This window comes from Strix uralensis, chromosome 1 (assembly GCF_047716275.1).
Source record: "Strix uralensis isolate ZFMK-TIS-50842 chromosome 1, bStrUra1, whole genome shotgun sequence".
NCBI lineage: Eukaryota > Metazoa > Chordata > Aves > Strigiformes > Strigidae > Strix > Strix uralensis.
In genome coordinates, this window is record NC_133972.1 from 101910523 (window position 1) to 101936343 (window position 25821).

The 25821-nt window shown below is 39.8% G+C and overlaps 1 protein-coding gene across 4 annotated transcripts in view; it reads right to left on the reverse strand.

Moving 5' to 3' along the window:
* The window catches only part of GALNT1 (polypeptide N-acetylgalactosaminyltransferase 1), a 91622-nt gene extending 67273 nt beyond the window's left edge, over positions 1-24349 (reverse strand). For all 4 annotated transcript variants that reach the window (XM_074875346.1, XM_074875328.1, XM_074875355.1 and 1 more), the window contains exon 1: positions 23744-24349. The gene's annotated coding sequence lies outside the window, so the exon portion shown is untranslated. The remainder of the gene's footprint in view (positions 1-23743) is intronic.
* Between the last annotated feature and the right edge of the window lie 1472 nt (positions 24350-25821).

The window sequence follows — 25821 nt, forward strand, 5'->3', positions numbered from 1 at the left end:
TTGTTTCAAATTTTAATGCAATTGTAACTTGCCTACACTTAAGTAATATTTGCCATATATTATGAACTTGTGTTGTATTTGCCATATTACACATGAGCCTAAGTTATTCCAGTTTATTACTCTACCTGTTTAAACTGTTAGCTTTACGTATTGCCTGTCCAGATGAAAAATTATGTACAAGAGAAAAAAAGATGCTGACACTATGATGACATGACAGTATGGAGGAAATACATGGTAAGGAAAACTAAGATTGGCAGTAATAGAGAAGATGTTTATCAACTGCTTATTCTGAAACAAATTATTACCCCAGTACTGAGTCAGGTGAAGTAAGTACAATACTTGGCAGTTTCTCAGTTTTTTGCATATCAAAGTAGAAAGGGAAAATGTCTTAACTCCTAATTTTGTTCTCCATTTGAGGACAGACTACCAAAACACTGATAAAGCACACTGATAGAATAGGAACAGTAAGCAATTTTATATGCACAGAAGTACCTTAGAGTCTGAATATTAAAAGAACTGGCTAGGGATCTCCCAGAAATAATACCAATTTTTACCAAACCTGAAAAAAATATGGAAGTTTCAAAGGGTCAGAAAAATACAGATCACAAGATGATCCAAGACATACCCAGAGGGACACCTAACATAAATCACATGATTGTTACCTTTCTGAAAGTGTTAAATATTAAGAGAACATGACATAATTCTGAGGAGACCCAACCACCTTTATCAAAGCAAATTAGTGACAGCTCTCAAGAAGGTTAAACACAGACTTCCGTCATATATCTGACTAGGCTCTACGCATTGCACTGTAACATGCAATACACCAAAAAAAAAAAAAAAATCAGTGTTTCTTATGCTAAATTAGCTTTTTTTGTATCCTTTTTCTTCAGTAAAACTCAAGTACTTTACAGAGGTGGAAAACATGATCCATTTTTACAGATGGGGAATCCAGTCCACCTGGGAGCAAGTCTTCTTCTATCTGCTCAAGAGTTTTAACTGAAATATCTGGTTAGATGAAGATTCATATTTTAATGTTTTAATGTTTTTGCTAATTTATATATTTCTTCAAAGGATCCTAAGACCACAGGCTCTTTGTTCACTGTTGTCCAGACACTGAACAGAAAGAGCTCTTATAAAACACAAAACCAAAACGTGAACAATGAGAGAAGGACACACAGAGAATGGTCCATGTTGTCATTAACAAGCAAGGCACATCTACCAAGGGCAGATGTTCGCTTTTTTGTTGTGAACTTCCACACACTTAAAAGCTTATAATTTCCCTTGATCTCTTCTTTGGGTTACAAAAATGCCAATTCAATCATTCTTTCTGCACATACTATCTTTTCTAACTCACCAGTCATTACCATTACTCCCCTGAGGCAAATTAACTGTGCCTACATCTTTCTTCAAGTACAATGGCCAAAACTGATGCAGTGTTTTAACCTTACAACACTGAACAGAGCCAAACATTCAACTCTACCACTGTTTATTCATGCCAATACATACATACATCTCTTCCTTCTGTGGCTTGTCCTAGAGTGGGGTGGGGAATAGGGTGGCAGGAACAACTTAAACAGCTGTTCTCCATCTTATTTTTATGTTATTTTGAGCTAAATATAAGGCATTTCACTTACTGTTCTAAAGCACATCCTATTCTTTCAGGCCATCTTTACAACATTCAAGATTCTTCTGAATTGCCATCGCAACTGCATGTACCTGCATTTATTCCCAAGCACTTCTTGTCTTCAGATTTCATAACCATATGTTATTCCATTACCCAGTTCATGAACAAGAACCATAAGCTGAAACAACTACACAAAATCTACACAATATGCTTTCTCTTGCTTAAAGTGAACTACTGAAAGATAAAACTCTGTCTACTGTTAACCTAATGATCTTACACACCCCCTAAAATAGCTTTTTTTATCTAGGCCATGTTTCCTTAGCTTGCTCTGTAAGAGTATCCCACATAGCTTTCTCCAGTCCACAAGCTTCCTGTTGTAGAGGATGTTAGATTGGCTTGATTATGCATTTCTGATCTTTACAATAAGGCTTCCAAATTTGTTTCGTAAATTGCATGTTCAAAGAGAGGACTATCTTACCTGTAACTACCTCTCTTCAGTATGTTTCTACTCTAGCTGGATTTTTTTCCATTATATCCCATCAAGAACAAACACTAAGGCACAGTGTGCACACACAACTGGCTGGTGATTTTCTCATGATTCCAATTCAAAACAATTCTGGGCATTTTAACCAGAAACAGGCAAAAGAAACCAAGGTGAAGATGATGTACTGTGCCCTTTCATTTTCTTGATATAAATCCAAAGTAACCCAGAAAAAAGTAATAACCTACACACACTGCTGATGTGGACAGGCAAGTGGGTTAGGAGACCTGGACACAGATAACAGAATATGTAGGTGAACAAAAAAAATAAATCATCTGTTGCAATAGCAGTTATGAGTATTTAGATTAAGGCTATGAGTAGCCATTAGCTTTCAATGGTCCATGCCATGTTATGCTGCTACACAATTTAAACTGAAGACTACTTCTGCTTTAAACTGTGCATACAAATAGCCTATAGACTTGAAAGGAAGTTGTTCGAGCTGGGATTTTGGAATTTGGAATCCAAGCAGCTTCTGTTAATCAGAAGTTTTCACATCAACTCCAAGCATTTCACAGGTTGAAAGTTAGATGAGGATGATTCTAGGCAGAGGTCTCCCTTACCAGTAATTTTTACTGTCCTGTTTTATACTCCATTACCACCAGCTAGATGTTCTGTCACCACATCACTGTCATCACTGTGGGTGCCTTATCTTTTGTCAGTAGCACCTAGCAACAAAGATTGGTTGAGGTTTTTTTTTTAAACTGACTTTTTGGGGAAATTCAACACTCTGAGCTTTTATTTAAACCTAAACAAATTTTAACCAGCCACTCTGATATGCTGACCAGGTTCACAGACACAACGTTTGTAGAGTGCAAGATATAATTGTCTTATGTTCAAGTAATTGCCTGTACTTAAGTCTCAATATTTGCATTCCCATTATTCAGAGAATTTTCTTCTGACACATTTAATGTTAGTGACAGCAACAATCATGCAGAGCTACCTATGCACAATGAAATATCTAATTGTCACTCTTTATCCCACTTATCACTTTCACCTCTTCCTAAATATAATATGGATTGACTGTATGATTTTTTTAGTCATGCATTATCTTCCCAGTCTGTACAGTCAGTTTCTGCTTATTCAGAGACATCTCCCCACACACACAAAATCATACAGGTGCCATAATGTATATAGCCAAGTCCATTTCCTCAGCTTATTTTTCTACGAGGTTAGTCCAGTGGTATGACCCTGCACATGGTCAGAAACATCAGCACAAGGGAGTGAACATGAAAGCATGAAAAGGAGAGAAAATTATTAGACTGCCACGAAACTCCAGAGAAAACAGATTTATAAACACAGAGAACCACAGCTTCGACCTGTTGGTCTCAAAGTGACTGGCAATACGTAAAAAACTAGAGCATACAACAAAACTACCACAGTTTTATTCCATAAGTCTCCATGGCTTTACCTTATACATAAAGACAGCAATGAAAATAATCATTTCAATAAATCTTCCTTAATCCAAAGATTTTTTTCCTGCAACTTGTCAAAAAAGAAAGATTCATGGGCATAATTCATAATACAATCAGGAAAACCATAAACACAGGTATGTGTTTAACAGGTGTAAAGTATACACTGTTAACATAGTATCTCCCTAAAACTTATAAAAAATTGTCAAGGTGTTATTTTGATCAGGCTGACATCTACAGTGTATGTCCTTACTTTTTTTTCTTGGCCTTCACCAATCGGTTGTTCAACCAAGCAATGATTCTGGAAAGTACAGCCATGCAAACAATGCAGCAGCGCCTTCTTCACAGGCCTCCTGCCTTCTTCTGTCTTCTGGGGACACTGACTCAAAGCAACACAAGCCAACACTAGCAGTGTATGAAAGGGACCAAGACTGATTGAACCCATAGGCAGTCTTTAAGTAAACATTATTTTTAGAAGTCAACTGTAAAATGTACTCCCCACCACCCCCGCCCCCAAGTCAAGACTATGGCAAAGCTTATTTTCACTTTGTTTGACAGTACTACACTGCTGGAAAGCACAAGAAAAAAACCAAAACACCACAAGACAATCTACTGCTCTCAATAGTAAAGTGTCTACTATCATATTTAGCGTCATTACTAAATCTCTTTGGACTGTAAGAAATACCTTTTTCAAAATTCAAACAGTATCTACACAGAATTGCACAACTCGAACAAGAAAAAAGCTATCTTTTAACACCTCACAACTGCTCTCCAGAACAACAAAACCCAAATTATTTGCAAATCAGGAGCAGCACTACAGGTCTGTAAAGACGATGGAAGTCTTTCTTAACTCTCATGATTCAAAAACATTAGTAAAGCAATCAGCAAAATCTGATTATTTTGACAGCATTAACATACATCAGCCTTACGTATGAGCACGGAGCATCAATGGTCGGGGCATGCTTGCCTTCAGTGGGACTATCAACAAAGAGTTGTGTGTTGACTGCTGCGAGCTGGCAGACACCCTCTGCACCTTCTCTTCAGCCTCCAGGGAACACTACCCTCATTGTTTCACAAGTATGCAAAGCAACCAGCACGGATTCATATGGAGGATGTGAGCCACAGTGCAAAATACATTAGACACCTCTCAGCTCCTTCAGTTGACAAAGCATTCACTATGAAGGAACCCAGAAGTCAAAAAAATAAGATTTAGTGTCAACCACAAGTTTTGTTTATTTTACTTGTTTATAAAGAGTGGGTAATTTAGTTTTTCATTAATATTTCTATTGTAATGGGGTATTGAAAACTTAAAGTCCAAGCAACTTCCCTCAAAATCTTACTTTCCTATCCTATTCCACAACAGTGGAATCTCAGTCTTGTCTTCTCTCCCTCTGCTTACAAGAGCTCAGATGGGACCAGCAGCAGATGCACACCCCTGACATTACAGGCAATGCATTTCCTGTATACAAAGCACTGACTTTGGACCTCATTGACACCTCTTCACCCCAAGTCACATGAAGCTCAGGAGACATCAGATAATTATCATTTACTGTAAGAGCTCAGGTAGTCATCTTCCTCAAAAAATGCAAGTATGGCAACAGCCTTAAACCAAGCAGCAGCAATTAGGCAGAATCATCAACCCCCTCCTGTATGCCAACTGGCATTAACCCCAGCTACCTATATAGATGTGTGCATGTGTACATGTGCATAGGTATGTACAAAGCGGATTTCTTCATTTAGTTATTATGAATGGGGCTTGACTTCCACTTTCAGAGTACTGTCCTTTGCTAGAAAAAGTGTATGTGACATTAACACTGGCAAACAAACATAGGATCTCTTCAACTGAGAAAGACAATGCTTTCTGTTTTACCTTTTCCAGTCTTCCCTGACTCATTAGAAAAGAGTAAAAGTTCCTAGACCTACCGAGGAAAAAAATCCTATTTAATTATGAATACAAAATAGTTAAATACATAACTACATTAAAATCAATCACAGCCGCCCTCAAACGTTCAGTAAAATCACATGTCCTGCGATGATCAATGCTTTCTTGAACAGTGAACAGAGCGCTTCAGAAGAGCTGACTGCTATATTCTCAGGTATAATACTGAATTAAATAATCTGTAACCTCTCATTTTCTGATCTGGTGCAAAAAAACCAAACAGTCAGATAGCTTACAGGGGGAGGGTGTGGGACAAAGAGTTTAGAAAAAAAAAATGTACCCAAATTATTGTCATACCCAGTTTCTCCATTTCCACTGATAATTTTTAATGGAACTACAAAGAGTGAGATTACAAATATTTCCCATTGCCTTGGAGATGATCACAGGGATGCAAAATTATGGACATTCAAATATGCTGCTTTAATGGTGCTTAAAAGATCACAACCTCAGCCTTCCACAGGTCACAAAATCAGTTTGCAAGTGGCAACAGGCAACTGTGGGATAATAAAATTACAGCAACTCTGTCCTATACATAGAGAAAGGGAACTACAGAATTGTACTACTTGTGACCAAAGGCTTAGCTTTTCTGCAGATCACACACACATATTATAGTGTGCACTATAGTGTATTACTTAAAGAGAGAAAAGAGGGAAGGGGAGGTATCTAAGCAAGATCCTAAGACTTGCCATTCACAAGAGGCAGTACTTGAAATAAATCAACTCGTAAATTTGTAAAAGCAAGTGTCAGATTTACACAATGCTTCTCAGAATTTACAAAGGTTCTCAATGATATAATATTTTTTCATGAAGATAATAAAGTGCTAAGTGGTAGGAAGTCCCCAAAGTAAAAACCACTGTTCCACACATCTAATTATGTGTGTTTAGACACTGAGAAATCATTTCTTCCAGCACTTTGGTGTAAGAGACAGTCTACCATCTATTCAGCTCTATACCTTCCATGCAAAAGAAATATTAGACTCCTTACTTTAAACCAAGTAATATATGGCTGTACACAGAGCTAAAAAAGGCTGGTTTATATATTTACTAACTTAAGAACCAAATGCTACCATTAAAAAAACCTCACAAATCAAATAAGAAGTATTGTCTTGCAAGATGTAATTAGCACTTGTTAATCAAAGAGGAAAATGAGAAAAATGTATTCTTGTCCACAAACTTTTACAAAGCCCTATATTATCACACATTACAACATTAGTCCCCCAGTAATGAAAATATTAGTGACAGCTGCTCAGGAGGTGAACAAGCATATCTTAACTCCGAAGTCCAAAATAACACACTGCTTATTAGGAGGACTTTAAGTCAGCACATAAAAGTAAACCTTTAGAAAAAATTTTGCCTGGAGCACAGAAGTAATACACAGAACCTCCCCTAAGAAAAAAGTCTGGCCTGAGGACTCAGTTCTTTGAAAATATTAATGTTCTATTTAAAACAAAAATTTTATGGTGAGAGAAATAAATGGAAGAGAAGAGGGAAAGGCTTGTTGCCTTCTGCCAGATTTAAGGCATTTCAGTAAGGCTGTCTGTCAGTGTCAACAGGAGAATACGTACCCTAAAACAACAAACTGCTTGACTGAGCATATGTCTTCACACACAAATACTAACCCTCCCACAGAAATTCTAGTTTCAGATATCTTCATCTGCCTTCAGGCAAAGCTCTGCTGCTTGCAACAGTATCTGAAATTTGGCTGAGCTGACAAATGACTATCATTTCTCATTTGCAAGAGTAGGAAGATCACTTTAAACAAAAAAAAACTTCCATTCTTTTAAGTAGAAACAGGCAGACAGACATTTTCTGGCTTCAGGTGAGATAATGGTCCCTATTCCAGGAAGTTTTGTTTACCACCAAGGAACACAGGAAACATTACGTTATCAAGTTTCCAAAACAATGGATTCAGTTAGTAATACAGATCCTAAATTCTTTCTTGTCCCTTTCTGTAAAATCAGTAACAGGTAGTTGAAACAGAATACTGAGAGCTATTAACGCTGTCATAACACGGATGAGGAAACTGCAACAATAAACCAATGAATTAGCTTTTCTAAAAAAAGCACTGCTGTTTTAATGCAGCCTTTGGCAATGCAGCAATCCAGTACATAGTTTCACAAACCATGTTGCAAACCTTAAGATTTCTTCCTAGAAATACCCTGCTTCACTTAGTTTACTAATTGCTAGGTCAGTCAGCTGTTTCCAGTGTCTTTATTTTTACAAGCACAAACCCAGAAGATCGTTTGGTATGCAGAAAAAGGTATGGAGTTTACACATACATCATGCCTAAAATCAAGAATACTGAAAATCAGCAGCACTGCAGCTCAAGGAATGCATAATAATGTCCCCTAGTCCCTCAGCATTTGCTTCTATCTCCACACTCCTTTCTGACATCATCACATTTGGGTACAGGTTAGAACTAATTTAGCACAGAAACATACTGGCATCCAGAAAATTTTGCAATCTGTTTCACAATACTTGCCTAAGGAAGGGAAAGAATGGCCAGGAAAAGACTGTTTACTTCAGCAGCAGTGGCAGACTGGCATGTTCATGAAGCTAACAACCTAATTCTTAAATTTTGAGACTTGCCATTGTTGTTATGCTAAATCTGAACAGGCCTGTTACATGGTAATTATGTCTTCTATTTGCTCTGTTTGTTTTTCAGTTATTCTGTATCTGTTTTTCATCTCATTTTAAACATCTTCTTTAGCAGCTGGACATTGTGAATTACATCATAACATCATGAGGGAAGGATTATTAATCTAATACCTGGCAGAATGCTTCAGGATCTGAGAAACAATCACTACTGGAAATCTCTATCAGCTATTCAGATATAAATTCAACCATTTTCAGTAACTGGAAAAACACCAGTTGTACAAACTCTTGCTTCCCCAAAACACCTTGCTGGTTCAAGGTTGAGGAATAATTCTTTTTTGAATATTCTAGAAAGAGATGAAACAAGAATCTTCCATACAGAAGCTCCTCTTAGGGTACATCAAAAGTTAGGTAGCAATATGAAAACATTCAGAACGTTTAAGTTTCTAATCAACACCTAAACAAAGTTAGTAAAGATAAAATAGTGTAACAAATAGGCTAGGTACTTGCAATGTTGAAAGAAAGGTCAGGATATAGAGAGAACCATGACATACAGAGCAATAAAATCCGAACACTTCATTTGATAGCAGGTATGTTATACTATAGAACACTTCAGCAAGAACCAAAATGAAAGAAGGCACCTTGTAAAAATACGGTTAAATAAAAAGCAATAAAAATATTGAACTTTTGTTCAATCAACACTGAATTATTCTTATTCCTTTAGAAAGATGGAAAAAACCTTCGCAAGTACTATACTGTCTTAAACCACTTATCCCAAAGTGTTTAACTTGACATGAAGAAAAGCAAGCAGGAAGCTCTCAACACTTTTGCACACCTCATGATAGGCCAAACCAAAGCCTCCCAATTCATTCAGCTTTCAGCTCAACTGCTTCACAATGTCCCTTAGGAAACCACTTCTTAACACTGGCTCACCTGAACAGCATCAACTAACTTTTTTGTATCTGTTAGGAAATGTACTATGTTTTTTAAAGACTCAAATGCAATTCATCATGAGCAACTAAACTAGGGAAGCAGTGCCAACTGAAAAAGCATTTCTAAGACCTTCCTCTGCAACTGAGAACTTGGGGCTTGCAATTACCTCCCTGGGAGGCTCTCACCAAAACAGAAGACCATCCATTTGTCAAAATACCTAGGCTTCAAATTACTTTGATATAAAATTAATAAGAACCAACTTAAAAGTAGCAGCTCAAACGCTTCATCAGCTTCAAAAGAATAGCAAATGCTGAGAACAGTTATTTGCTTTGCAAGCTGAAGTGTTCTACAGACCAAGTATGCTCAAACCACTGATTTGTCAGCATTGCTCTTAAATTGGCACCAAAAAGCATTCCACACTTCCAGAAATTAAGTTCTAAATAAACTCTAAATAAAAAGATGATGACTTAAATATGATCCTTTCAGGAAAAGCCTTATCAACCTTCCATATTCATGGAAAAATTATATACAGGATGAAAAACTCAATTTGATTTTTCCATACCATAACAATATTCTGCTTACTCATCAAGAACAAATATGGCAAAAATGTTTGTAAAAGACTTAAAGTTCAGTGCTATCTTCAGCACATGTATGTAAAAGAAAACTACAAGAATTTAGAGAACATGTAAATTTAACTTCTTATATAACTCTCTTGTCTGCCTGATTTGGACTACCATGTAATTTTTTGCTCAAGAGACATCACGTCTTATCTAAATACATCAGCTGTCTTGTCTGCCTCCTCAGCAATTATTCCGACATACCCTAGGGCTACAACGGTGTGCCCTATGCTGTAAATGAAAGCAGACTGTATGCCTATTATACATTTCACTGGGGTATATAAACCCCTCTCATTTCTTGTAAAGATCCCACTGGTATTTTCCTGCTAATTATAGCTTACTCTCTTTTGCCTGAATTATATCAATGTCTTTAGCATTTAAAGCATTTGTTTTTCTATTTTTATGCTTCCCTGTTCAGAAAGCCCAAGCTAGCAGGAAAAGGAAACTAAGTCCTATGTCACACATAAATTTCACTCTTGTCAGAGTCAAGAGGGGCAGGAAGGAAGAAGGTCAAACTGATTTCTTCCTACCTGAAATGGGCTAGACAGGCTAATCATACTAGTCAAAACTTTTCATCTGCCAACAGGTAGGTTCTCCCCAGTCAACACTTCTACATTCTCTTAATAGTTCTGCATTTGCAAACTCTTTTACTAATTAGCTTGCTACACAACCCTGTCACTGTTAGACAAAAGAAGTAGTAAGACGCTATTTAGTCATTTAAATATTTTTGTTATCTTCTAGAGAAAGATATTTACATTTTATTCTCTCTTGCCAACTCTTCTGTTCCCTTCTCCTACAGGTTTTCTGTCACCCCGTTCCCGTCTGCCTATACTTGGAGCCCCCAACACATGCCTTTTGGCAAAACATTGACTAGCAGACTCCCTAATGCTGTTGTAGCTGCAGTAAATTAAAGAGTTGGAAAGAGGAATGTCATTGCTTCCTTCACAGTGCTCAGTGCAGTCATTTAGGGAAGGCTGGAGATCACAGCTTCAGTCTTATCAACAGGAACTTGTACTGGAGTTCTTATTTCAAAGCTGTTCAGATGCTACCAAAACCTTTATTTCTGACACAACCCCCAACTATTTTTAATCATTAAAAGATGCTTGGTAAAAATCACTTAATCTACCCAGTTCAAGTTTTCCTCAGTCTCAGACATTTGCTCTTTGAGGCAATCTACTACTTTTGAAACAGCCTTCAACAAAGCAATGTCTCATTAAGAGATTTGATTTTATTTTAGGAGGAGCCAATAGTACAGTATTTCAGTACTGTGACCCAGTGATTCATTTATAATGCTTTGAAAAGAATATCTATGACTCATGAACATTACCAGAATGAAGGGAATTTTGAGTGTAGCAATGTATTACATTACATGTACTAAAAAACTTCTTGTTAATATGCTAAAAGAAAAAAAAGACAGAGCAATCCCCATTAGGCAGATCAACATAAACACATGTCAGATACCATTAGCAACAAATGAAAAAATAGTTAAAATACACCTTAAAACATACGCTTTTTCTTTAGTTTTATTCAATTCAAGGCTTGAAGCAACCAACTCTTCTGATGATTATCTTTTTTTATGCCAAGAATAATGTTATATATTACATGTAGAAAAAGCAGATAATTCAGGTAAAAACTGGAGTGAAAGTATAGGCGACAACAATGTTAAAAAATGTCCACACTTAAACATTAACATTTCACTTCTTAGTAACAGTCAAGTCCTTAAAATCATATCATTTAGTAGCATTCAGGAAAGTGAGAATATTATTATAAACAGTTATACTATTATTTGTAGTATAAGAAGTCTTTCCTATTAGTTTCTGTGACATTACAGTATAGAACACACGTCCAAAGAAACTAGGTCATAACTAAACATCCAACACTGAATTTGAAGGAAGTCTGAGCAGACAGTTGCTTTATTAATTTTTCTCATACCACCCTTCTGTGCAAGTAGCTGTCACAGTTAAGTAGTAAGCCTTAGTTTTCCTAACACAGTAAGGTGTTCAGTTCAATTTCAGTGTAGAAAATCTTAGCACGAAGATGGTGAATTGAGCTTCTTTCATTCCTTTTCCTCATGGTATGCAGAAAGCAAATAAATTAGGTTATCACTCTCCCTAACTACATCAGCTTACATACTTTACAGGTATGAACAATACATTAATCTTCCCATCTTGTCCGAAGTCTGCTCTCCTGTTCTCCTCTTTGGTTTTTCAAGAGAAGAACAGGAGACAGTATACTTACAAAATAGCCACTATGAGTGGTTTTCAAACCATTCCCATTTGAAAACAAAAAAATTACATTCAGTAAATTCAGATTGAAAAGTTCATAAGTAAACTGTGGAAACTTTGTGTTGGGGAGAAGAAGCATTAACTACTCATTAATGCAAGCAAAGTGGTTTAACTTTTACTACTGTGTTCTAAAAAACAATCCTGTAGCAGCAGCTGGCTGCTTTTTTATAATTTAAAAGGACCAGCTGCAGTAGGAGCAGCAGCGCACTGAAAAATATCTGATGGAATGTCGATGCTTAGAAATAAACTACAGTCTATCTACAAGCAGCCCTTCCTAAGACAAGTTATCCTGCCTTGTGGAAAGCAGAACTTGTGGCCTGGTCTCCCACAGATTTCAGTGAATAGCAATAACTTCAGCACCTTGCTGCTGCTGCACCTTATGAGCTCGCCTTTATTCCTCCACCCAAAAAACATCCATTCCCCACATGATACTATGATATCTTCCCTGTTTCTTTTAATTACCAAATCAGTAAGTGGTATCACATGCTGGGGTTTGTTCCAAGGCCATCTGGTCAGTCAAAAATATGGCTCACTGGTGAACTGGCAGTCTAGAAAAGAACAGGCAACTGTTGAGCTGTTGTCTTTCTTCTTCCTCAGCATCAGTATTCTCCAAACTTGTGACAATTTAATATTTTGGGGACTTTTGCCCATTGAGTATGACTAAAAGCAGCCTATAAACTGGGGGGGGAAGAGGGCATGGGGGAAGAGCGATGGACGCCTGAAGGTGAACAAAGCAGAAGATCAAACTGTCTCAAAAGGCAACTCTTCCTCTCCTGCCAAAGCGATTTTTGTTGCCTGCCTGGGGCAAAAATTTACCTAAAACACTATTAGCTTTTACAACAAGGACTACCATGGGGCATGATGTTACCATATTTGACATAGGATGAGAAAAGAGAAACTGCAGGCAGAAAACAAAACCCCAGCCAGCGCTGGTATGGGCAGGGAAATGTCCCTCCCATCACTTGAACACTGGACATTTGATCCGTACAGATGCAGCCAAAGCAAGTGCCTTCAAGTTTTTCCAAATGTCCTTCAAACACTGTGTATTAAAGTTTTGTCTTTAACTTTCCTCTATCCTGAAAGAACCATGTAAAAAACTATTTATAATTCTACTAAGCATTCTTTTTGAAGCTGAACAGAAAACAGTATTTCTTCCATAAAACTTAAATTGCAGTAGATACAAAGACTTTCAGACATATACAGTTTTAAGATGGAAGTCTCTTAAAATTTCCCTAGTCAATATACAGTTGATTTCATAAGCTTGGAGGTTTCTCAGTAATATTTCTCCATAAGCATTCAAGGTTTTAGAAATACGCTTTTTTTCATCTATCTGAAACAAATCCCTTTTAGAAAAGGAAGATAATTCTTCAACAACTGTTTGCATAAGACTCGTTAAACTTTCTCCTTCTTTTGTCTGAAAGCGACTGCTCAGTCCATGACCAGCTTCATGATGCCAAAGCAGTAGCAGTTCTAGCCACCACCAAAGAGCCAAACTAATCCCCTCTCCTCCAAACCACAACACTCTGATTTGGAAATCTTTAAACACAGTGTTTGTCACTTGGGCCACTGTGTTCGTTTCCTCTCCAATATGCCTGGCCATAAATAGATTTCAATTTACTTCAAAGATGCCAGCCATCACTTCTCTTAAAGAAGTATTGTCTCTCACTCCTGACATATCCGAGTTTTGTGTTTTAACAATGTATTAAACTGTTACATAAAGAAATTCATTAATTTATTCAAAATACATCGAAATCTCTCTAGTAAATTAAATTATACCAAGAACTTGCACACATAGGAAAGTACAAGACCTCACACCTTTTCCAAATACTCTCCAAGCACCAGTACACTAAAATGAACGTTGTCAGTGAGATGACTTTGAGGTAATTTTCTTTTTTCTGAAATACCTGAGTTACACTAAAAAAAGGGATGATTTTCTGGAAAAGGTTGAGCTTCACTTTCAGACAGCCAGGTCTCTAAGACATGTCAAACTAGATATCAAAAAAACCCAAATTACTAGCAATTTCTATTATTTCTACTTCTTTCAGATACGTTTCTCCACTACCACTCTTGAATCATTACCACATCTTTCTGAATAAAAATTGATACACCCAGCCAGTCATTACACACTCAAACAAATGGAAGAAATGGAGAAATCACAAGTTACGGAAAACTGTTAAGCTAGTATGCTACAACAGTAATTGATAAGAGCTGTTTTAAACTAACAATTAGCCAGCATTTTACAAGCAACAGATACAGAAGTAAACACAGTCTCTTAGAATAACACGAGATTGTTCTTGTTTCTGCTCCATAGAAATAGACCGTACAGCTCATCCCAGCAGACAGAAGCAGTAGTGAATCATAATTTCATTAGCCTCCGCAACAAAAGATGGTTTGATTATAAGAAAGTTGGTATCAAATATTTTTACAGCCTCAGAGTTGAAAATTTAGCTATGAGAATCCCAAGGTCAAACATTTGATTTGGAAATCAGTGCCTGACTTGCATGCTATTTAAGTCTGGGCTCTTCTGCATAGAAGTGACAATAAAGAAAGCCTGCTCATTTTAAAAAACATCCCATTGTGGATTCTTTGTTTAAAAATGCTAGTGATCCAAACTAGTGGATTAGTGCAAACTAGTGACCGCAACTCAGTGCTATTCAACTCTACTGCAAATAACATGAGGTATGCTATAAAAAAATAAAAGGCATTGTTTTCCTGGCAGAAGCCAAGATGTTTTATGAAGTTTTCAACAAAGAGAAATATGTGCTTAAAAAGAGTCCTTAGATGTCTTTCAAATATACGTAACACTCATGAAACAGAGAAACCATTGCTTCAGCTTGAAGAAGTTCTTACTATGTTTTGGAAAGCACAACTTTGGGGATAAAAGGAGTAGTCATGATAGTCTAAAACTGCATAAGAAAGCTTTGATATAATCCAAAGCAAGAAAATTACATATTATTGTACTTCTGTGAATCAGATCACAGCTGAGATTGGGACAATTGGTTTCTTGCACACAGCAGATTTCAAGCATTAACTGGTTGCAGAAGAGTGATTAGTTTTCCTGGACATGGAAAGACAAAATAAAAGATGTGATTTGACAACTCTGCAAAATCCAAATAGAACTAAAGGAAAGAAACATGAGGAAGGAAGACAGAAAATAAATAACTTCCAGAAACAAGGGACTTGGTTTTCTGGTTTTTATAGGGTTTCTTTTTTAAAGATTTAATAAATTCAATATACAGGATTACTTGGTTTCTTTTGGGTATTGGTTACATCACTTTTTTTTTTTAAATTAACTACTGCAGATACAAAGTATTTATGACTTAGAACTGCATTGCAAAACTAGATATATAGTCTGACAAGCATATTTTGATAGAGAAAAGAGTTTTGTGCTGGGTCTGCACACACAAGGTGAACATTGCTTTAAAGTGTTCTAATGAGCTCTAGTTACTCACTAAACTAGAATTGTTCATGATTTTTAATCACCCTTTTTCATTTGATGCTATGGTGTCATCTCAGAATAATGCAAATATTCTGAAATAGTACTTGAATTTGTAATATCAAAAAAATAGCCTTCAACTTCTAACAACTGTATCATATGCCTTTTGAATATACAAGTAAAGATTTTTTCAGATGGCTTTTGTCAGGGTAACTCTGATCCTGCTGTACTGCGTTTAGGTATCTTTCTTCCAACTATACTTGTAAGAGTTGATGGATTGTTTAATATTTTCTGCAGGAGTCTGCTAGTGTTACTGTACAGTCACAGTACCAAATTTTGGCTCATTCTTTAACATATTGTACAACAAAGTAGTATTTCAACTACAACAAGTTATTTTAGACTTGATAAAATATTAATGCAGCTCCCAGCAATTCAATGAATCTATTCACAGCCAAACATCAAATACAGGGTTTAGAGCATATAAAACCTATAATGAACACTATTTTTTTCTAAAGCAGTACTACCAATACTTTTTAAACTCTCAGCACATCGGAGTTATTTTGAAGGCTAGATTATCAACCATTTACTTCCAGAACTCTGCACAGCTGAAGCAGTCCTTAAGGCTGATGTTGATCTATACGCTTAGAAAATATTTTAGTCCGATGTTCATAAAACCTGTGATGCTATACCTTAAAACCAATTTGAAGCTGAAAAAACAAAACCCAAACATTATTGATGAGTATTGATCTAACATGTCAGCAGCTGCCCCATTCTGTTCTGCTTTAGCAGGGAACTTGAGCTTTTATAAAGAATAAAGAATTCCCGTGCATCCTTCCTGTCACATTATTCTCCCTATTCACTTCAATGCCCTAGTAAACCACAGTAGAAGTTGCAAGAAAAGGGACAACTGAGCAGCTTGGAGTTGTTTTCCCACAGCTATCTTACACTACATTTCCAAAACATTACCAGTCTATTCTTTAAAGAGGCCACATACTTAGGTTTAATCTAAGTCTCAAGCAAATGCAAGTTTAACTTACTGGACTTTCTGATCCTATCTGTAACCCTTTTATACAAGAACAGCTTTGGAGCAAGGAGTAAGACATGATAAGAATCTAAAGGCCTTTCAAAGTTTGTGAGAAGTTACAACTAGCATATAATTTTTAATCTGCATGAAGGCTCCTGAAGGTGGTACTGCACCTTCCTACTCCCTAAAGTTACTGAACTGAATGACTTCGTATTTTTCATGCTGTTTCTGAGACTTTCAGTTCAGAAAAATAAACCACGAAATCAAATATTTAGAAATATCAGCCTGAAAAAGGATTTCAATTTTATAACTTCTCTTAGCAGGCAGAGTGCCTTAAGGGGTAAGTTTCATTTTTTTTGAAATATGTATTTCAGATAAACATATTTAAACTGTAGTATCTCTGTTGCACTTTAGAAAGCTTAATGTTTGTAGTATGATGTACTATCTCCAGAATTTGAAAACAAAACAAAATAGGTTTACTAAACTATTACTAATTTAAATACCTGTATTTCTTAAACTTCTGATCAGTGAGCCCTGAAGAAAAATTTGCAAGAGCATACTGGAAAAGGAGTAAACAGTCACACACTGCTTGCAGGGGTGCGGTTTTTCTGGCTATTCTAAGTATACCTGTTATTCCAAGTATCTCTTTGCAACAGGACTGCTCTGGTATGCTGTCTTCAACCATTTTTCAAAGATAAAGATAGCAGACATTTACTTCATTCACATGATAATATAGAAAATAGTGTTTAAAACTACAAAGTGGTCTTTAAAAAAAAAGGTTCTGTGGAAACGTGTCCTTAACTTCTTTACAACAGTCACTAATTCACAAACTCGACATTCAATGTAGTATTCCAATCAGCAAAAATTGAAGTAATTTCTTACAGAAGTACTGTCTGGACACAACAGTCAAAGCTGAGTTTTGCTTCTAGAATTAGGATTCAGCTTCTGTGTTTGAGAAGTGTATCAATCCCATCTACCCTGAGTACACAATGAACTGAAAATTAAATAAATCCATTAGTTTAATTTTAACTTAAATGAGTCCTTAAAGATACTTTAAAAATGCCCCATCAGTGCATGTTCTCTCTTCAATGTATTTAATGCAGAAACATCATGAACAGGATATGTACACAAGAGCCCAGGTGGTTCTTAATGCTAAATTATTCATAATGGTAATCAAACCGATGAATGTCACACAAGAGTGAAAGCACCACTCTGACCAATCTTATTTTTTCACCTACAACTAATTTGAACTTGGGACCATCTGAAGATTCAGAAGCCTACTGTACTTGTGGGGTTTTTGCTTTTTAAAATAAAAGCATCACCTAGCAAAGTTAAGAACTGACAACATGAAGTAGTTAAACTCAGTTTAGAACACTAGTGTGGAGACATCCGACTGAGACCAGTACTAGATACCTCTTTCTCTTTATAGAGGTCCATGGTCATTCGATCAATTTTTTATTCTGCTTTTTAGTCACCTTCTTCATTCAGACATGTAATGAGCACTTCCAGATCTCTCTACACACTGACAATTCATTCCAACCCATTACCAATATTCCTATCACCTGGTTTGTTCCTCACAGAACCCTCAAAAAAACCCCCAAATTTGCTTCCCTCTCCCTGGAAGAATCCCAGCATTATCAGTTCCCTTTTAATTTTCAGTGTAATTCTGGTTATCATTCACAATTGGCACTAAAGCATTGCTAGCATACAGAGTGCAGGCTTAAGTGGCATGGAAAAAGATAAGATAATGATGATCCATGGCTATAGAAGACTAAACAGGTTCGAATTCAAGTTCTTCAGGCTCTGTTAGCATTCATCGTGTTATACTTGTAAAATGGGGCTAGTATTCCCATCTCCTGTAGAACTACTTAATGCGAGATATTTATGCACTGTGATATTATCATAATTCCTGTGGCTGATGGGAAGCACCAGCTGAAGCTCTGAAGCCTATTCTGATGCCCTGTAAAAAAAGTCAAACAACATGACATACCCCCCTGCTTGCCTGTAACAAGTCTTCACAGGCAACTTGGATGTTGAATATCAACCTGATTCACTTGTTCCGCATAACTGGAATAACAAATTTTGTCATATGACTTCACTTACACATAAAGAATTCTCTTACATGAAGAAGTATTGGAACTCAACATGAAAATAGTACCACACTCCATTACAAAGTAATACTATTCATACAAAAAATGCTCAGAGCTTACCTACAGTAAGAAATCCCACCAAAAAAAAAATTCCTAGAGACTCTACCACTTACACAGCTTAACCAATATTAGCACTAGTGAAAATAAAGTAAACTTTCCAAAACAGTTACAATATTGCACTGGCTTGCAGTTTATGGGACAAAGTTTTAAAAAGCGAGACAAGTGTTACGGAACAAAAGAGCAGTTCACACATTCTGCCTGCAAAGGATGCTAATGCTCTTCCAGCTAGAGAGCAGAACACTGAACTGGCTTATCTTTTGGAAAAGTTTTCTAACAGAGTAAAGTTTCTGAAAGTTGATACCAGCATGGCACAAGAAAAAAAAAGTATGAAAACACTTACTTCCTTAACTGGGGATAAATTTTACAGCAGCTGTACATCAGCCGGTCCCACCGTAGCAAACTGCTGGTGCTTTATACTGTTCTTCACTAGCAGTAACTTCTCACAGGAGAACACACAAAAAAGTCTTAAGGACCACCAGATAATGCAGAATAGCAGTCTGCAACACAAATAGTGCTCAATATCCCTACCTGTTTATCTCTCTCAAATGCTGAAAAACACCTGATAATAAAGGAAAAATACATGAGCTGAAACTATCAATGAGAGTTGCAGTGGTCATTAAACACTGATTCCAGTGAAAAGGCACCCTTACAAAGCTCCGACTATTGAGGATAATTTTTTAATGCCAGAAAAATGAATCTGACCACTCTAATACCAAAATCAAATACCTTGGCAAAAAAAAAGTTTGTAAGCTACTTCACAATCAAGTTCCATACCATAGTTACCTACCACTTAAAGGCAGAAGAGGACAAGAGAAAAAAAAAGTTGTGGGGTTTTTTTTTAATGATTGAAAATAAAGCCCTGGATCACAGAAGCAAGGGTGGCAAGTGATATCAAGAGACAATCTAGGGAGACCACCTTGCCAAGGGTACATTTTCTTAGCTGACCAGGTCTCCAAGCACATTTGCTTTCAGTGACAACTGAGGTTATCAGCTAAACACACCTCTCTGCTACTGTAACTGCTGAGTTGACCGCTCAGTTCCACCAGCCCTTCAAACAAAGACATGGAATCAAAGTTCTATTTCCTACAAGAAACTACAAACCACCACTCAGTAAGCTGCATAGCCCAGGGCTTTAGAATTCAAGTTCATTCTCTTTAGTGAATTATAACCAGATCTTTATGTGAATCTGATGGTAAGAACATCTCAATGATTTGGGAGTTACTACAACAGTACATGTGCAAGATATTTATGCAGTGCTCAAAGTCACAAGCTTCTAATTTAGCCGAAAGTAAATGCCCCTTAAGAAGCTTCGTATTTCATAGTGTAAAACTATATTTAGGTAATCAAAAGGTGAATAATAGAGCAGTTAGCCAGCTCTTTAATACATTAGCTAAAAGTATATCAATTTCATTGATTTTTATGATGGGCTGATTTCACATAATGGATTAAGCTCGCTAGAAAGACTGTAAAAAGGGAAAAAATGCCTCACCAAAATTAGTGGAAGATGGCGTCAAAATGCTTTTATGACAAGCATGCAGTTAAAACATTTTATCTAGGGATGTTAAATTTAGAATACTACTGTCAAGAATAAATTTGGTACTAAAAGTTGAGTAAAAGCCATGATTATAACACTGCAGATATATTTTGCAGATTTCGGCTATATTTTACTTTAAATATTTTGTTTTATTCCTAGCTAAGAAACAGGAAGCTTGAACTATGAATACATAGTCAAACTTCAACATGCAAAAGGTAACAGCAAGGTACTTTAAGGATCCATAAAGCAAGAAACATTTAAAGGCACTAATTAACGATCTGGGAAAGAAAGTAGAAAAGTTAAGAGTTATGTAGTAGGTTAGTCAAGTACGGAAGACCAAAAGTGTAACCAGCTAGGAGCTAATCAACCATGATGTACAGGTAACACGGTGGCAGATAAAATTCGATGTTAATAAATGCGGAAATGTCACTGAAAGTTAAAGACAAAATTATTAGTATGATCAGCAACCTTCTAGATTAAGTAGACATAGTACAAACAAGCAGGGATTACAAGCACCCCTGTGGAACTCAAGGAAGATCTCTGTTCAGTATGAAAACATAGCTGTTGAAAATTAGAAGTATCAGGATTCAAAAACAGCAGTGGCCAGCACTAGCAAAACTGTGGTATCTTAATGTAAAACTAGTGCTTCGTTGTTAATCATTACCTGAAAAAGGCTGCTGTAGTACTGGATTAGGTGGAGAATTAGAAATTAATACCGTTAATACAAAGAGTCACAAAGGAAGACATGAAAAAATGCCTATAGTTTTAAGTAGACTAAACAACATAACAGAAGAGAAATAATTTACACCTCAAAAATTAAGACGCTGCTCAGCGAAAGTGGGAATTATATAGCTCAGAGGTATGCTTTTTTAATTCAATGGATAATTCAATATTCAAACTAATTTCTAGTGCACCTTTATAATAAAGAATCTGCCAACAGTCAAAGAAGGACAGAAAACTGGACTGGGATGAGGAACATCACATTTAAGGATCCAAGCCTACTTCTATTACATATTGTGTAAGACCCATACCATAACAGAAGTATTCAACATTTGCCTCTTTTAACCCTTCTTATACCTGCCACAAGCTATTCATCTAGATAAACTCCACTGCCACAATTTCAATGCTAAAATCACCATGTTGGCCCCAGGGAGGGGCACAAAAAAACACTACTTTCCAAAAAAACTTTAAAAATCAAGATCCCAAAGAGCAACACTGGAATGCGAAACATACACTCTAACTGGGCCTAAAAGACAGTACTACAGACTTCCAGATTTTGGTTAATTTAAGAACTCCAAAATTCATGATAAAGTGATTGGTTTATAAATATGAAACTGCTCCATTCTCAAAAGCACCACTCCAACTGCTAAAAGGCGGTTTATGCATCTTACGCAAAAAAAACGGTAGGCTAGTCCTTAAGCACTGAAGGCTCCCCATACAGGTCAACTTGCATCTAGAGACGGTTCCCACACTTCTACATAGAAGACACTTAAAGAAACAGACTGGGGAGGACTGCAGAGCCAAAGACCATACCATTTCGGTCCTGTGAATCAAACTTTTGTGGAGAGTCTGAGAAGTATCATTTACACTAAAAAAAAAAAAAAAAAAATCACTAAAAATGTAAAATGCAAAATCTGTCAAGAATCTCTTGTCTCTTGAACTAAACATAATGTAAATTGCCTTCAAATGATTTAAGTATTTCGAAGTACCCTATTTTTAGATGAGTGTCCCTGGAGCTACTTTTTGTTCTCATCCCAAAGACAAACATCACACTCCTTCTGTGATAGAAGAAAGAAAAATATTTAACAAGTTTACAGTTAATGTATAGTTTATCAACACGTACGCAACAAAGACAGGACAGCAGGGTACTATTTTGCTAAAGCAGCAATTTGGCATTGAAATTTATTCTGAATTACCTCCATTCTTTCTCTGTATAGCTTATTCTTGAACTCATTCGAACAAATCCAGTCTGAGATGATGAGGGGGAATAAATCTTTGTATAAAAGTGAAACAGTACCACCTCACCACTAGGCTATGCAATGACTGTCACATGGTATTTTTAAAACATTTCCATGACTTTCATTAGCGACTTTGAATTGTTCTGTCCCTACAAGAGCAAGGTATATGAGGAATAAGGTATCCCCGTTCACTCAGCTTACAGTTCTGAAAAAGCAGGCAGCATCCAATGATAGTCCAAGTGTTATCATTATCACCTTGATGTCACGGGTGGCTTGTATGCGGTGTCCTTGCCAGCTATCATTTGAATCATTTTTCTGAAGATGACCGTGCTGCCACAATCGTTTCCTATCAGCAATCATTTGAGGAATATTTAGCTCTGATGCGCATTCATGTTTTACAGATAAGGTAAGTCTGATAAAATGCAGCAAATTCAAAGTGCTAGCAACACCACTTAAGAAAGGCCAACATCACAGGAGGACACGGACAAAATCCCCAAATCCCACAGAAAATTATGAAGCTGGCACTAGAAAGTGAAAGGCTTTCTCCAATATAAGCAATCCTTTGTATTTACAAGAAAAACGAGTTCTGTGGTGTTCCAAGTGTTCAGAGTAGCATGATCTTCACTGCCTTTGCAAAGGAACGAAGTTGAGAGTAGCAGTGTAAAAAATACATGGTTAGTTACATAGTTTTGGTTTGCACAGCTGTTGGCTATGTTCATTTACAGTTCATGTAGTGCCAACATCATTTATATAAACAGAAGAGGCTGGTTCACTCCTGTTCATCAGCATAAAAGTTATTTCTCTCAGCAGCTGCTGCACAAAAACCAGTTTCTATTTCAGTATCTCGCCCTGTAAGCTTACGAAGTGGCAGGTTGTAGAGACTGCTAAAAACAAGTAGGACCTAAAGAAACTCGGCCGTGCTTAATAATAAACGGAGGCGGGGGGGAGTGCGGGGGACACGGACGACACACTTCGGCTTTCTTGCAGTGGAAGGAGGTAGTGACCCTCTGCTAACACGGGTAAAGTCACATGAAAACTAAGTTGCTTCAGGCAACTACTTGGCATGAGAGCGCTAGTTTCCCCGACCCTCTTCAGCTTTATGAATCAAAAGGAAATAAAATAAGTCCGATCCGGATCCCAGCTGATAAGAGGAAGTCTGAAATATTAGTCACATGTTATGTAATAAACACGAACTGATGGAACTCGATGTGGCAGCGGTGCAGGGGTACAGCCGGGGATGCCGCCCTGGCGCTCCCCCCCTGCACACACACACACACGCACACACACACACACACACGCGCGCGCCCGGGCGCTCCCGGAGGCTGCTGACACAGAGCGGCAACAGGACGTCCCCGGCCCCCCCCGCCCGCCCGGAGCGACTCAGGGAGCCGCTGGCAGGCAGCGGGTGGGCTGTGCGTGCCCGTCCTCCCCGCCCCGCTCCTCCGAGCGGGCACGGCGGCGGGGCCGCCCGGAGGGGAGGAAGCGGCGATCGGCCGAAGAGGGGAGAAGCCCGGCGCTGCCTCAGCTCGGCGCTTCCCTTTCCCCGAGCCCCAGCGAGGGGCGGGAGCGGAGCGGGGCGGGGGGGGGGGGGGGGGGGGGGGGGGAAGCGGAACCCGCGGCGCCCGGAGCCCGCACTCACCTCGGCCCTCGCTGTCGCTGCGGGGCGGCCGGCGGAGGGCGAGCGGCCGGCTGGCCGTTGGGGGCAGGCAACGGGCACCGCCGGCCCCGCCGCTGCTGCGCCTGTCACCGGGCGCCCGGGGAGGGGAGTCCCGCAGGGTAAATCCTCCGGGCGGCGGCGGGGACGGGGACGAGCCGCTCACCGCCCGCTCGCCGCGGCGGCCGCTGCCTCGCACCGAGTTGAGGCGCGGCCGCCGTTGCCGTTGCGCAGCCGGTCTGCCGGCGGCGGCCGCTGCCGCTACAGCCGCGGGGAACCGGCGCCTCCGCTCGCCGCCTCGCTCCGCGGCCGGGGAAGGAGCGCTGCGCCGCCGCCACCGCCGCCTCGGCCCCCCTCTTCCTGCGGCTGCCGGGAGCCGCGCTCCGGGCGCGGCGGCGCGGTCACACGGAGCCTCGCGGAGGAGCCGCCGCCGCTTCCCTCAGCGCCCCGGCGCCCGCCGCTGCAGCCCCCCGGCGGCGCCCGCTCCGCTCCGCATGCCCCGTCCTCCGCGCTCCGCCGCTGCCGCCGGCGCCCCCGCTCTCCCGCGCGCGCCGCTGCCGCCCGAGCCCTCCTCAGCGCCGCGTCTCCATCACCGGCGCGGGGGCGGCGGCGGCGGCGGGGCGGGGCGGAGCGGAGCGGGGGGCGGCGACCGCCCCGGCGCGCGGACACGTCCCCCGCGCCCCCGGGGCGGGGCCCCACGCGCCCCGCCCCGCCCCGCCGCTACCCCGGATGTGCGGGACGGCGCGGGGGGGGGTGTGGAAGGGAGAGCGCACGCGTCCCCATTCCCGCCGCTGCCTCTCCCCAGCCCCGCATCGCCGGCGGGCGCCGGTGTCCTCGGTCCCCGCCTGTGCCCGGGTCGGGGGGCGATGGGGGGGCGGGGGGCGCTGCTCGTTTCGGGCAGTTGCAGTCAAAGGGGCGGGTGGAAGCGCCGCGGGCCGTGCCGGGCGCCGCCGGCCTGCGCCCCCCCCGCCGCCAGACCCCGGCTGAGGGGTCCGTGCGGTGGGCAGGGCTGGCACCCGCCAGCAGGGGCGGGGGGCTCCCGTGTGGCCGCCGCTGCGGGGGCCCCCGCCGCACCCGCAGCTGGCTGCGCCTTCAGAGTAGGACCGGGCCGTGAGGACGTGCAAGAACTGCGGGACTCCCCGCATTGTCCTCCCGGCGCCTTCTGGTGGGGGACACCAGCAAGAGCGGTGCCCGGCTCCTTGCTGGGCCACGGGTGGCTTTGGCGCAGCTTGTGTACCGCCAGGTCCCACGGGTGACAGAAATGTTGCCCTGGGCCATCGGGCTGTAACAATCCTCCTCGCCACGAGTGGCCCCTGAGCCAGGCAGCGGGGCACGGGCACGCGGCCCACTGCAGCATCAAAATGTTAGACGTGTGCCCTGTAACGAGGTTTGTGTACTAAGGGTATTTAATACAGCTAGAAAATTACTTCAACGCACCCCCCCACACCCCCCCAAGATATGTTTTGACACTTGAATGCTGGGAAGTGTTTTATCTTTTCCCTACTCTTAAATTCAGCTTTTTAAAGTTTATAGATCAAAGTTTGTGTGCCCTCTTTAAAAAGTCTAGCAAAGTTTCAGTGAAGAAAACACTGGGTTTCCTTGACGAGTGAATCTTAAGTCTCTGAAATGATGTATAACTTTAAAGAGGTGTTTGTTTACAGAACCCAAAAACCATGCTGTGCTCATTATAAACATATTTAATGAGTTCCCTGGCAGAAACACTATATTCTGAATAGAATTTAAACAGGGAAAGGAAAAAAGAATAGAAGGTATGCAGACAAAGTTAGGTGAGTGCTGAACACCGTCATACTGATGCCCCACAATTTTGGGGGAAATTTTGCCAGTGCTTCCATTTGTTTCTCTCTTTAAAAATCTGTTCAGGCACTGACTGGTTCTAGACCTTTACCCACCACACACTTGCAGTTGCCACTAGCCCTATGGTATTTTTTTGTCTAACCATAGGATTAATTTTTTTCTCTCTTTGCCACACAGGCAGGTGCTACTTGCTCTTGCCTCCTTTGAAAGCAACTTAGGCATTTTTTAAAGGCACTTAGATTTCCCAA